Source organism: Petaurus breviceps, unplaced genomic scaffold, assembly GCF_028583685.1.
Source record: "Petaurus breviceps papuanus isolate PSGF00001 unplaced genomic scaffold, PetGlider_PUasm1.0 90847, whole genome shotgun sequence".
In the NCBI taxonomy this organism is placed as follows: domain Eukaryota; kingdom Metazoa; phylum Chordata; class Mammalia; order Diprotodontia; family Petauridae; genus Petaurus; species Petaurus breviceps.
In genome coordinates, this window is record NW_027187360.1 from 24,298,820 (window position 1) to 24,311,242 (window position 12,423).

Sequence of the window (12,423 nt, forward strand, 5' to 3'; positions counted from 1 at the left end):
GGAAAGGTACCCTCATTCCCATTCTCTATACACACACAAAAAAATCCACTTATACCTGTCCCCCTATTCACCTGTCCCCCTCATACACACAGTAAAGAAAAGCAAACACACCCATTCCCCTATCTCATTTGCTAGGGTTATCTCCCTTCCAAGAGTCATACATACATACATACATATACATATACATTCACCCAGTAAAACATAAGTTCCTTAGGCAGAGATTGTATTGTTTTTAATCCTAGCAGTGTCATGCTTATAGTAGGATCTCAATAAATATTTGTTAAATACAATTAATATACTCTTTTCTCACAGACACATCCAGAACCCTAATTAGGAATTTTTAGTTAAGCTTTCTCAACCCACCACTGACCCTCATTTGGGGGAGGGAAGGAGAAAAAGTGGGAGACAAAAACTGCTGGATGCAGGCTGGAGAGATAGGTGCAGGTGGAAGATGAAGTAGAAATCAGAACATGGGCATGGAAGGGAACCGCCCTAGCTGGCCTTCACTTCCTCGTTTTAACTAAGTGCTAAGGTCTGATGTGTTCTGCTGAAAGAGCACAGGTGCTAGGAGCACTTGGTAAATTCTGTTTTCTGGGTCAATGACCAATTACTTCCATCCTTGTTATGGCTCTAACTCCCATAATCATGATGAAGGGCAGACATTCCCATTCCCATATACACAGAGGAACAGACACATGCCCTGTAAACAACAACATCATCTTTTGTGACTTTGGAAGAGATGAGTTACGTTTTGCAGTATCTTTTATTTTTAAGGTAATGAGAATACAACCTTCACCATTTCTCTTTTTCTTTCTCCTTTTTTCCCTCAGTAGCAGAAGGAAATAACTAATTATTTAAGTGATGGAGTAATATAGACAGACTACCACAAATTTTCCATGCATTCAGATTTTCTGATTTTCTGACATAATTTAAAAAAATGAGCAAAAGTGTGATCCATCCATGCACAGATAGGCAGATTCCAATGTAGGAGTTTCCTGGAAAGGAGCACGTTTTTCTCTTCCAGAGTAGTCTCTCTAGAGAGAAAGAAAAACAATGAATTAATCTAGGCCTCAAGAACTCTGACTTGATAAATTACTTTTAAAACTAACAAGTTAACCACCTGTCTGGGACTGAAGAAATTTTTATTTTGTTTTGATCCCTAAACACTTCTCAGAATTAAAAAAGGACATGACAGGTATGGTTACCAATGAGCTGAGGAAGTGTTTTATCACAAAAGCTGTTTAATTTTTTTTTTTTACCAATATATCTGTTATGGATTTTCTTTTGAGTTTTGATTTCAATAACTAATCAGAAGTCACCTAGTCCAACTCATTGCTTAACAGGGAGAGGTACTCCCACCTAGCTGAAACAGCAAGGGACCATGAGGGAGAGACAGGAAGTGGTATTTACTAGGTAGATCAAAACACTGCAACAATCTTCACCACCACCTCCTCAGAACCCAGCAGAGATAACCCAGGACCTGAACCTCATGAGCCCTGGGAAAAGCAGCACCACTCAGACTTCAAGGCTTATTTCCAGCCTGGTGCCTGCATCTGTTATCCAGAGAAACAACCCCTGTGGAGATGTGACCTGGCAACTCTCTCCAGAGGTTCTCACCACCAAAGATTCTGGCACTCGTTTTGTAAATGGTTTGACATCAGAGGTAGATATGGTTTTATCAGTGAAAATGACATTAGAAGATTCATACCATCTGCTTTGCTGCTATACTCTAATAACCATTTACTCTTTCCAGCTGACCTAAAACTCGGTATTAGAGTGTGAGTTCCTGGAAATGAGGGATTGTCTTGCCTTTCTATTTATACCCCCAGTGTTTTGCATAAAGTAAATTCTTAATAAATATTTTTTCATTCACTTAATAAGAACCCCTAATATTTCTAACAAGTGGACATGGAGCCTCCACCTGTACACCCAAATTAAGTAAAAAGGACATTTGAAGGAAAATGCTTTGTGCATGCAGAGAAAGAACTGATAAATAGAAGTATGTATAGACTGGTGTATACATATGTATATGTGTGTGTGTGTATTTGTGTCCAATAGTAGTTATCTCTAGGGTGGGGGAAGGGAAAAAAGAAAAAAATTTACATGATAACTTCATTATATATTTAAAAGGCATAGCAAATTATACATAATAAATTTGCAGTTTCATGTGCAATCACCTTTTTAAATTATACTATATTATGGAAATTCTTGTTTTATTCCATAAATTAAAAATAAAATAAACAAAATGTTTTTTTACAAACCAAATTTAAAGAAAAAAGACTTCTAATGATAGGGAACTCACTACCTCCTATTACAACCCATTTCACTTTTGGAAATCTATAATCATTAGTAGTTTTCATTGTATTAAGAAGCAATTTTTCTGTCTTCAACATCTACCTATTGTCTATAGTTTTGATCTATAGGATAAAGCAAAGCAAGTCTACCCTCTCTTCCACACTTCAAAATACTTGAAACTCTGCTATGGTCTTCTCTTTTTCAGGTTAAACATCTCCAGCACCTTCCATCTAGCCTCATAGGTTGTCACCTTCAGTACTACCATCATCCTTGTTGCTCCCCTTTGGAACTACTCTAGCTTTTGATGTCCTTCTAAAAATATAGTAGTAGAAGGAACTATAAAACTGCTCATGCCCTTTGACCCTGCAATATTGCTACTAGGTATATATCCCAAAGAGATAAGGAAAAGGAAAAGGACCCATATGTACAAAAATATTTATAGCAGTTCTTTTTGTATTGGCAAAGAAGTGGAAACTGGTAGGATGCCCATCACCTAGGGAATGGCTGAACAAGTTATGATATGTGATTGTTATGGAATACTATTGTGCTTTAAGAAATGAAGAGTATAGGGCAGCTAGGTGGCGCAGTGAATAGAGCATTGGCCCTGGAGTCAGGAGGACCTGAGTTCAAATCCGGCCTCAGACACTTAACACTTACTAGCCGTGTGACCTTGGACAAGTAAAAAAAAAAAGAAATAAAGAGGATGGTTTCAAAGAAATGTTGAAAGACTTATATGAACTAATGAGAAGCAAAGTGAGAAGAACCAAAAGGACAATGTACATGTATATTGCAACAATAATCAACTGTGAAAGACTTAGTAACACTGATCGATACAATGATATATAACAATTCCAAAAGACTCATGATGAAAATGTTATCCACCTCCAGATAGAGAGATGATAGATTCTGAGTGAACATTGAAGCATATTTTTGTTTTACTTTATTTTTCTTGCCTTTTTCTTTTTTGGCAACATGGCTAATGTCAAAATGTTTTGCATCACTTCACCTGTATCATATTTCTTATTCTTTCATTTGTTTGGATCTGTTTAACAGCATCTTGATTTCTCATAAAGTCATTAGCTTCCATTTGCTCCAATCTAATTCTGAAGCAATGATTGTCTTCAGTGAGCTTTTGAGATCCTTTTTCCAACTGGCAATTTCGGCTTTTTAAGGCATTCCTCTCTTCATTGCCTTTTTGAGCCTCTTTTGCCATTTGAGTTAGTCTATTTTTTAAGGTATTATTTTCCTCAGCCAGGCTTTTGACTCTCATTTAGTAATTTTCTTGCATCGTTCTCATTTCTCTTCCCAATTTTTCCTCCACTTCTCTTATCTGATTCTTAAGGTCTTCTATGGCCTATAACCAGCTCATATTTTCCTTCGAAGCTTTCGGTGCAGGAGTTCTGACTTCACTGTCTTCCTCCTGTTTCATGCTTTGATCCTTTTTATCCCCAAAAAATGGATTCTTCTGTTTGCTTTGCTTCCTTTGCCTGGTCATGTTGCCACTCAATTACTTGACTTTTGGGCTTTTTGCCACAGTAGGACTCTGCTATCAGACCAGGGGAGCTTTGTCTCAAATGCTGGGGTTTTCTCAGCTGCTGGAGGTATTAGTTGAGTGCCCTCTCTGAAGCCTCCACACGCTCTGGCAAGCTGGACACACACCCCAGGACCTCCACCCTAGACTGCAATCCAGATCCAAGCAGGTTAAAGCAAGAGTGGTCACCCCTCAGACTGGTCACTTGGTCCCCCTACAGTCTGCAGGTCAGTACCTGAAGCTTCCATGTGGTGGCAGCTGTGCCGCAGCCCTCAGCAGCTTCTCACCCCAGGGGCAAAAGCCAACACACTCCCAACTACTGGATCCCAAAGTCCACACTGCATTGACCTCTCACTTTATCCTTAGCATCTATGTGTTGATAATTCTGGATTGCCACAGCTGCTGGTGATCTGGAGTCCCTCCAGCTAGTGGTTGGTCAGGCCCTCCTTAGGGCTAAAACCTCGCGTGGAGCTGGGCTCGGATCCCAGAGTGCTGTGCTGGCCAATTCCTGCCGGCCTGCTGAGCTGTCCTCAGTGGGAGGTTAGCTTCTCTGTGTCATTTTGTGGGTTGTGTAGCTCCAAAGTTTGTTCAGAGTATCATATTTCTTGCCTTCTCAATGAGTGGGAAAGGGTGAAGGGAAGGAGAGAATTTGGAAATGAAACAGAAAGTTAAAATAAAATTAAAATATAGTGGTCAGTGGGGTGGCTAGGTGGTGCAGTGGATAGAGTAGTGGCCCTGGAGTCAGGAGGACCTGAGTTCAAATGTGACCTCAGACACTTAACACAAAACTGGCCATGTGACCTTGGGCAAGTCACTTAACCCCAATTGCCCTACCTTCCCCCCTCAAAAAAAAAGCCAATAAAGAAAATACAGTGATCAGAACAAAATACAGTATTCCAGATAATGTCTGACAAGTAGAGAATAATAGTTTGACTTGTTAAGCTTAATAGAACAGGCATACCTAGTTCATCTTCTCCACACCTACACAAAGAAGACACACCAATTTCCACACACAATACTATGCCTATGTTAATAATGCAGTATAGGGAAAAACAGAGATTTAGGTGCTTGAGTGTAGTGGTAAAAACCTGTTAACTTCGGATGAGCAACATTTTGTCTTAAGCCTACATGTTGTGGTAAAGTGGTTGTTATGTAAGTTGTTTTTCTGTAATAAGATAAGGATTTGAGTAGCATAGTTCAACAAGAATGTATATAGTTCCCAGTTTTGGTAAATAGTTACTTCTGATATGTATATCCCCCAAATCTGGTAAGCACCAATTAAATGTTAGCCAAAGACATTAGATTTGATTGTTTCCTTTCATCATAAGCTTAGATGGGGCAGCTGGATGGTGCAGTGAATAGAGCACCAGCCCTAGAGTCAGGAGGACCTGGGTTCAAATCCAACCTCAGACATTTAACACTTAGTAGCTATGTGACCTTGGGGAAGTCACTTAACCCCAATTGCCCTGCCTTCCCCCCTTCAAAAAGAAAAGACATCATAAACTTAGATAATCAATCATCAATAAGAACTCAGTTGTAACTTATAAATACCCTTAGTCAGAACCATAAAAACTGATGGAAAACTTCAGATATCAATCTGCTCCTGGGTTGAGAATAGGACAAACTCCTGCATTCCCCACATTTATAAATGTGTTTCTTTGACAGCACTATTATTTGGCAAACACTTTCCAGATTTCTACCTTGAGAGAGATACAGAACCTCTGGCTGGACAAAAAAAGGAACCTTGTCATGAGGATGCTTACTGGGGTCTCTAGGTTTGTGATTTATTCCTAGAGAGTTTGATTTCATATTATTGAAGAGTCAATAAAGTTTGATTGAATACATTGTGTGTAAATATTATTAGGGTACCATCAGTCCTAATAAGGATAAGTAGTGGTAAATAGGTTTTAGGGTACACATTGAACCCATTACATGGAGGGAAATAAGAGAAAGGTCAACAGGCCCCTTTAGTATTCTTCAACCAGCCCTTGAGATTTGCATCAGCAGACTGAAAGATGCCAGGAGAAAAGGAGTTCAAAAGATAGACTTAAAATGACTAAGGTGGCTAAGTGCCACCTAAATGCCTTAGCTGACTAGATGCAGCTGGCTAGGATCTGTATCACAACATGTAAGTTATCCCTTAGGTCTCTAAATTAAGGAACTAGTACAGTTCTTGCCTTAAGAAGAAGTTGGAGAACACAGCTGAAGAGCAGCAGAAAGCAAAAATATCTCAGTGAAGAAATTCCATTGTAGTTGAAGAGTATTAGGAATAAGCAAGAGCAACTCAGTGGTGATGCCCAGGAAACAGAAGTCCAATAGCATCACCGTAGGACAACAGTGGCTCTGCAATGCCCAAAGATGAGCCCCTTGAGGTGTGTTCCCTAGCCACACATTTTCTCCAAATGTGCTTCCTGATTATTAGCATGGCAGGAGAAACTATACTTATATGAATGGGAGGATCTTCCTTGTCATTTATTTTCCTCTACTGTTTAATTAAATGTCTTTTCCCTTGAATTAACATGTCCTCCAAATGACTAGGAAAAGGAAACATATCAGTGGGAGATTGTGAACTGTAATGTGGAGTACATGTTGATTACAAAGATTCTAAATCCTATGGAAGCCCACATGTGAGAATACATCAGGTGCTAACTGGTCTAAAATCACATTCCATTTTTTGCCTATCCTGTTACACTATCAACTCTTATTGAGCTTGAAATCCATTGAAATCCCAAGCTATTGGGGCGGCTAGGTGGCGCAGTGAGTAAAGCACCGGCCCGGACTCAGGAACCGAGTTCAGTTCCAGCCTCAGACACTTAACATCCACCAAAAAAAACAAAACAAACAAACAAAAAAAACTAGCCCTGTAACCTTGGGCAAGTTACTCAACCCCGATTGCCCTCCAAAAGACAAAAAAAAAAAAAGAAAGAAAGAAATCCCAAGCTATTTTTCATTCATAAAGTTTTTATTGAAATATTTTGTTTTTATATCACCATAATTTCCAAATATATCCCTTCTCCTCCTTTCCCAATTGAGTTATCCCTTCCAACCTATATTTTTTAAGAGAGAGAAATTAGGTAAAGTTAGCCATGCATAAATTGAGACAGACAATATATATTCCACACCCATATTCTCCTGCCTCTACAAAGATGGAAGGGAGGTATACTTTCTCATCCTGTCTCTAGGCCCAAGATTGGTCATTATAATTATATAGCATTTAATTTGGATTTTTTGTCCTTTGGATATACATTGTAGTCATTGTACATACATTTCTTGGTTCTGTATACTTTATTCTGCAACAATTCATGTAAACCTTGCCATGTTTCTCTGAATTCTTTCTATTCATTGTTTCTTACAACACAGTAATATTCCACTATATTGATGTACTATGATTTGGTGGTTGTACACTTTATAAAACAGAATAGAAATGATTAGCCTTGACATCAGTTTCCTGTATGTTGTTCCTTTGCTACTGTCCATGAAACCCTGAAGTCTGTGGGGACTGTGTCATCTCTATGCCCAATGCATTTGACCTGCTGCTAGACAAGTAAGGTTGGACCACTCTAAGACTCATAGGAGGCTGAATGAGAAGGGAAATTATCAAGGCCAACCCCCTAAATCTTATGGAGATGAGAAAATGGAGGCAAATTTCTCCTCCAAGAATTTGTCCCAGGTCGCATGGCCAGAATTCAAACTCAGGCCCATGGAATCTCCACCCATGATTCTTCCCACCACCCAACAACAAACAGGTTGTCCTGTCTGCCAGTTGTCTCCAAGCTAAGGCTGCTAACCAGAGCTCTGTAATGCTGACTAACAAGGTCAGGACTGCACCCTAGCCAATCACAGTTTAATCTGTCTGTAGATAAACCTTGTGTAATCAGAAAAAAGGAAATGGGGGACAAAAAGAGTCATGGCAGCCCTTAGGGCGAAACATCCCATTCTTCCCCCAGACAAATGGGGAAGGGTCCAAAATAAGTCTTCACGTCACAAAAAAACTCAGCACGGCTTGGCTTGGGCCAGGACGGGGGCAGGGAAAAGCTGCAGAAGGGGCCGGCGGCGGCCACCGCAATAAGGCCAGTCCAGGCTGGCCACGTGGGCAGGCGTCCATCACTCGTTCCCTCGCCGACTCTTCTTGTGGCTTTTCTTTGACCTTTCTGGGGACTTTGAGTGGCTTCGGTGTCTGTGGCTCCGGTGGTGGCCTGGAGACTTGGAGCGGGAACGGTGCAGCCGTTCTCGGGATCGGCTGCGGTGGCGCCGAGGGCTCTTGCTGCGGTGTCTTTCTCGACTGGGGGATGGGCTCCTCCTTTTGGGAGATCGGCTGCGTCTCCTCGGAGAGCGGCTCCGACTCCGCCTGTAGCGCAGTGTGGGGGAGCGGCGGGGCTTGTCCAGGTCCCTGTAGCTTCGCCAACGGTGATCTGGGGATGGGGCCCTCTCCAGCTTGTCATCGTCGTCCTCCTCTTCCTCCTCGCTGGACTCCACGTCATCCATGTCCTCCTCCAGGGCGCTGACACGAGGCTCCAGCTGCTCGGCCTCCTCCAGCACATACCGCTTCTGAAGCCGGGGCAGGATGATGTCACAAACCCGCTCACTGTGTATAAGCTCATCAATAAACTCATCCACGTGCATCAATTCAAACTCTCCATTTCGGTTCTGGCTCTTAATTTTCCTATAGTCATTGTAAAGAGGCTCCAGATACTTGTAGCAGTCAATGGCGGTGCCCGTCAGCCTCATATACAGGGCCTCCAGCATGCGGACGTACTTGAAATTTTCATTTTTAATGAATTCCACTATGATGTCCTTCTCTGGCTGTATCTGCAGCATCTTCAAGGTCAGGCACAGGAAAGGAGTCGGCTTGATGTTGCCACCGTAAACGCCCCCCACAAACCTCAGTTCCATGGCTTTATCAACGACGAGCTCCGCTGTGAGCCCAAAGCACTCCTCCTTCCAGTACTTGGACTCGTAGATTCGAGTCCGGATGATCTTCTCCACAAGGTACTGCGGGTTGGTGCCGTGGATGCTATGAGCATCTTTCACCGTCCGGTTCGCCATCTTGGGTGATGTACTATGATTTGTTTAGCCATTCCATAGTAAGTGGGAAGCTACTTTGTTTCTAGTTATATACTACTACAAAATACTGTTGTGAATATTTTGGCATACCTGTGGGACCTTGTCTAGATAGCAGAATTCCATTTTCCCAGCTTTTTTTTTCTCTGAAGAAAAATTACTTTCAATAAGCAGAAAATGCATTTGTGTCAATAACTCACATGCAATGAAATACTAAAAAGAGATATGATTTTTCTCCAAGAACTGCTTTAGCTATGTCCTAGAAATTTTGATTTCTCCTCAGGCCTAGTCATTATTTCCAGAATTCATAACCATACCTCTGCCACCATCTCATCCTAGAACTTCTCTTAGAACTTGAGGCTTCCTCACCCTGGAATATCCTTCAACAAGGCTCACCCCCTTCTCCCATTTTTCACTTCCTCCTGGGCCTTCTATTTCACAGAGGTACCTAGGCTGGCTTTCAATTCCCCTTCCCAATCCTGTTCTTGGTCGCCAGACTTCATAACCATGTTCACTCAATAGATATCTTCATCCCACCACCCCAGCCTTTTACCTCCTTTCTGTGTATTGTCTTTCTCTGTTAGAATGCAAGCTCCTTGAGGGGAAATGTTGTTTTTCCTTTTCCTAGGATTTGTATTCCCTATGCTTAGCACAATTCCTAGTAAATAGCTAGTATTTAATAAGTTCCTGTTTCTTTCTTCCTTCCCTTCTTCTCATCCCATCTTCCTTTCTTCCTTAGCAGTATATGTCTAGCAATGAGATCTCTGGATGAAAGGAAATGGACATTGTCGTCACTTTCTTCCATTAATTACATATTCCTTGATAGGATAGTTAGACTAATTCACAGCTCGACCATGGGTCATTATAATTATATAGCACTAAGATTGGATTTTTTGTTATTTCAATATTCGTATGCCTGTTTTCCTCTCAGTATTGATTTTTTCTGTCTTTTGTCACATTTTCCAATTTACCAGGTGTAAAATGAAAACTCGGTGATGTTTTGATTTGCATCTATCTTATATTAAGTGATCTGTAGCAGTCTTTTATATGATTGTAAGTAGTTTGCAATTCTTTTAAAAACTTTTTTAGTATCTTTTGACCATTTATCCTTTAGAGAATGACTCTTGGTCTTATATATTTGTGTTACCTCGGTATATATCTTGGATAGCATGTATATTTGATATATTGATTGATGTTTGATGCAAAATCTTTTTCCAATTGATAGCTTTCTGCCTTATCCTAGTTAGCTGATTTTTTTATACAAAAGCTTTTTTAAAAAATAGAATAGACTAGATAATGAAAATCTGAAGCAGATTACATATAATAGTATGTTTTCTTTTTAATCTCAAATTCATAACATGAATAATAATATGCAATATAATATTCAAAAAATGGACAAGAAATTCATTATTTAATTAAAAACTGTTGGGAAAAATTGAATAGTTATTAGCTGAAAAAATAGGAATAGACTCAAATCTCCCAATATACATAATAATAAATTCCTGGTGGATGAACAATATAATTATTTTTAAATCACTTTTTTAAATAGTCAAATAAAATTTCATATTTTTACAAGGGCAGAAAAGCAAGATAGTCTTAGCCATCCTTATCATTGAAAAATGATGAGACAGAACGTACAAAGAAATAAATCTGATTAGTTAAAAAAATTTTCTTTTTCTTTGCAAGGCATTTGGGGTTAAGTGACTTGCCCAAGGTCACACAGCTAGTAAGTGTGTCAAGTGTCTGAATCTGGATTTGAACTCAGGTCCTCCTGACTCCAGGGCTAGTGTTCTATTCATTGTACCACCCAGCTGCCCCCTAGTTAAAAAAAAATTTAAACCTTTTATAGAAGTAAGAAATGAATGCAGATTAAGAAAGAAACAAATTGAGAAACACATGTTCACCATAAACATTTCTGATAAACTTTTAACACCCAAAATCTATAAGGAATTGGCATAAGTTGCTAAGAGCAAGAGCCGTTCTTCAATAGATAAAGGTTCAAAAGATCTAAACCATTTTGAAAGAACAAGATAAATTATCAACAACCAAGTTTTAAAAGTTCAAGTTGTCTGATCAGAAAAATTCAAATTAAAATAATTCTGAGATTTATTCATTGCATTTTTTAAAATGTACTTGTTGTGCATGAGGCACTAGGAGACAACAACTAAAGCAAAATGTCACCTAACATCAAAGAATTTACATTCCACTAGAGAGAAATAACATGAACAAAGACAAGTAAATACAAACTAAATTTTAGGAGAAGCATCTCTGCCAGCTGGGAAGATCAGGATGGGCCTTGTGGAGGTGACCTTAAAAGAAGTTAGGGGGACGGCTAGATGGCACAGTGAATTAAGTGCTGGCCCCAGAGTCAGGAGGACCCGAGTTCAGTTCTGGCTTCAGACACTTAACACCCACACAAAAAAAAAATAGCCGTGTAACCTTGGGCAAGTTACTTAACCCCAATTGCCCTCCAAAAGGCAAAAAAAAAAAAAAAGAAGTTAGGGATTCTACAAGAGTATTCTAGTGTATTCCAGGCATGAGGAAGAATCTGACTGGGTTTCCGATCATCATAACCTAGGTCCTTAGTTAAGGGACTCTAAGTAATAGGCAGAGGTGACCCATGTGCAAAGAAACAACTTGAGAAAACCATTTTTCCAATTAACATTTCTGATAAAATTCAAACATCCAAAGTCTATTTTTTTTAAAAAATTGGCACAAGTGGATAACAGTAATAATTGTTTGGTCAAGCAGTCAAAAGATATGAACAGTCTTGACAAAGGAAATATAAATGAACAGTTCTCTAAAAGTTCAAGTTGTATAATCAGAAAAATGCAAATTAAGATAATTTTGGTATTTGTTCATTCAACAAGCATTTTTAAAGCTCATGTGATTTTCTAGGTGATGAAATATTATTGAACCATAATACATAATAAATATGGAGAATTCAAAGAAATATGGGAAACCATAAAATGCTGGAGATTGAATAAAATAGAACCAAAACAACAATATATACACTGTCTACAGCCATGTGAATACAAACAGTAACAATAAATCTGTGGGAAATAAACAGAAAAGTTTAGAAAGGGTTTGGAAACAACCAGAAAGTTTTCTTTAGGGCTGAGCTAAAAGTTAATTATGTACATCTCCTTTTGTTTTTATTTTTTTTAACAGTCTGTAAATAGTAGAAATGTATAGTTATAAAAACAATCACTGGTAATCTAGATTTATTTTTGTCTTTTTTAGGGTTTTTGTTGTTATTTTTGTACTTATGAGTGAAAAACTATTTTTTATTCTTATTGATATGTTTCATTTTACATTACAAATATTTACATATCACTTTCACTTCTGAGAGGTTTCTTGTAACAAAGTAAAACAAACAGTTAAGTAAGATTAATAATACAATGATCTCATCTGAAAGTTCATGATACATTTCACATCTGAAGTACCCTCCACTTTTCTATTTCTATAAAATTAAAAGAAATCTATTTTCTCTCCCACAACAAAAAAAGAAATTTTACAACAAATATACATAGTGA

General features: G+C 38.9%; 1 protein-coding gene and 1 pseudogene across 1 annotated transcript in view; both read right to left on the bottom strand.

Annotated features, from left to right (window-relative positions):
- Window positions 1-771: 771 nt before the first annotated feature.
- The window catches only part of HELZ2 (helicase with zinc finger 2), a 62,386-nt gene continuing 50,734 nt past the window's right edge, over window positions 772-12,423 (bottom strand). Inside the window, exon 22 of the transcript XR_011165346.1 lies at window positions 772-1,034. The gene's annotated coding sequence lies outside the window, so the exon portion shown is untranslated. The remainder of the gene's footprint in view (window positions 1,035-12,423) is intronic.
- On the bottom strand, window positions 7,650-8,873 carry LOC138149518 (pre-mRNA-splicing factor 38A pseudogene; annotated as a pseudogene).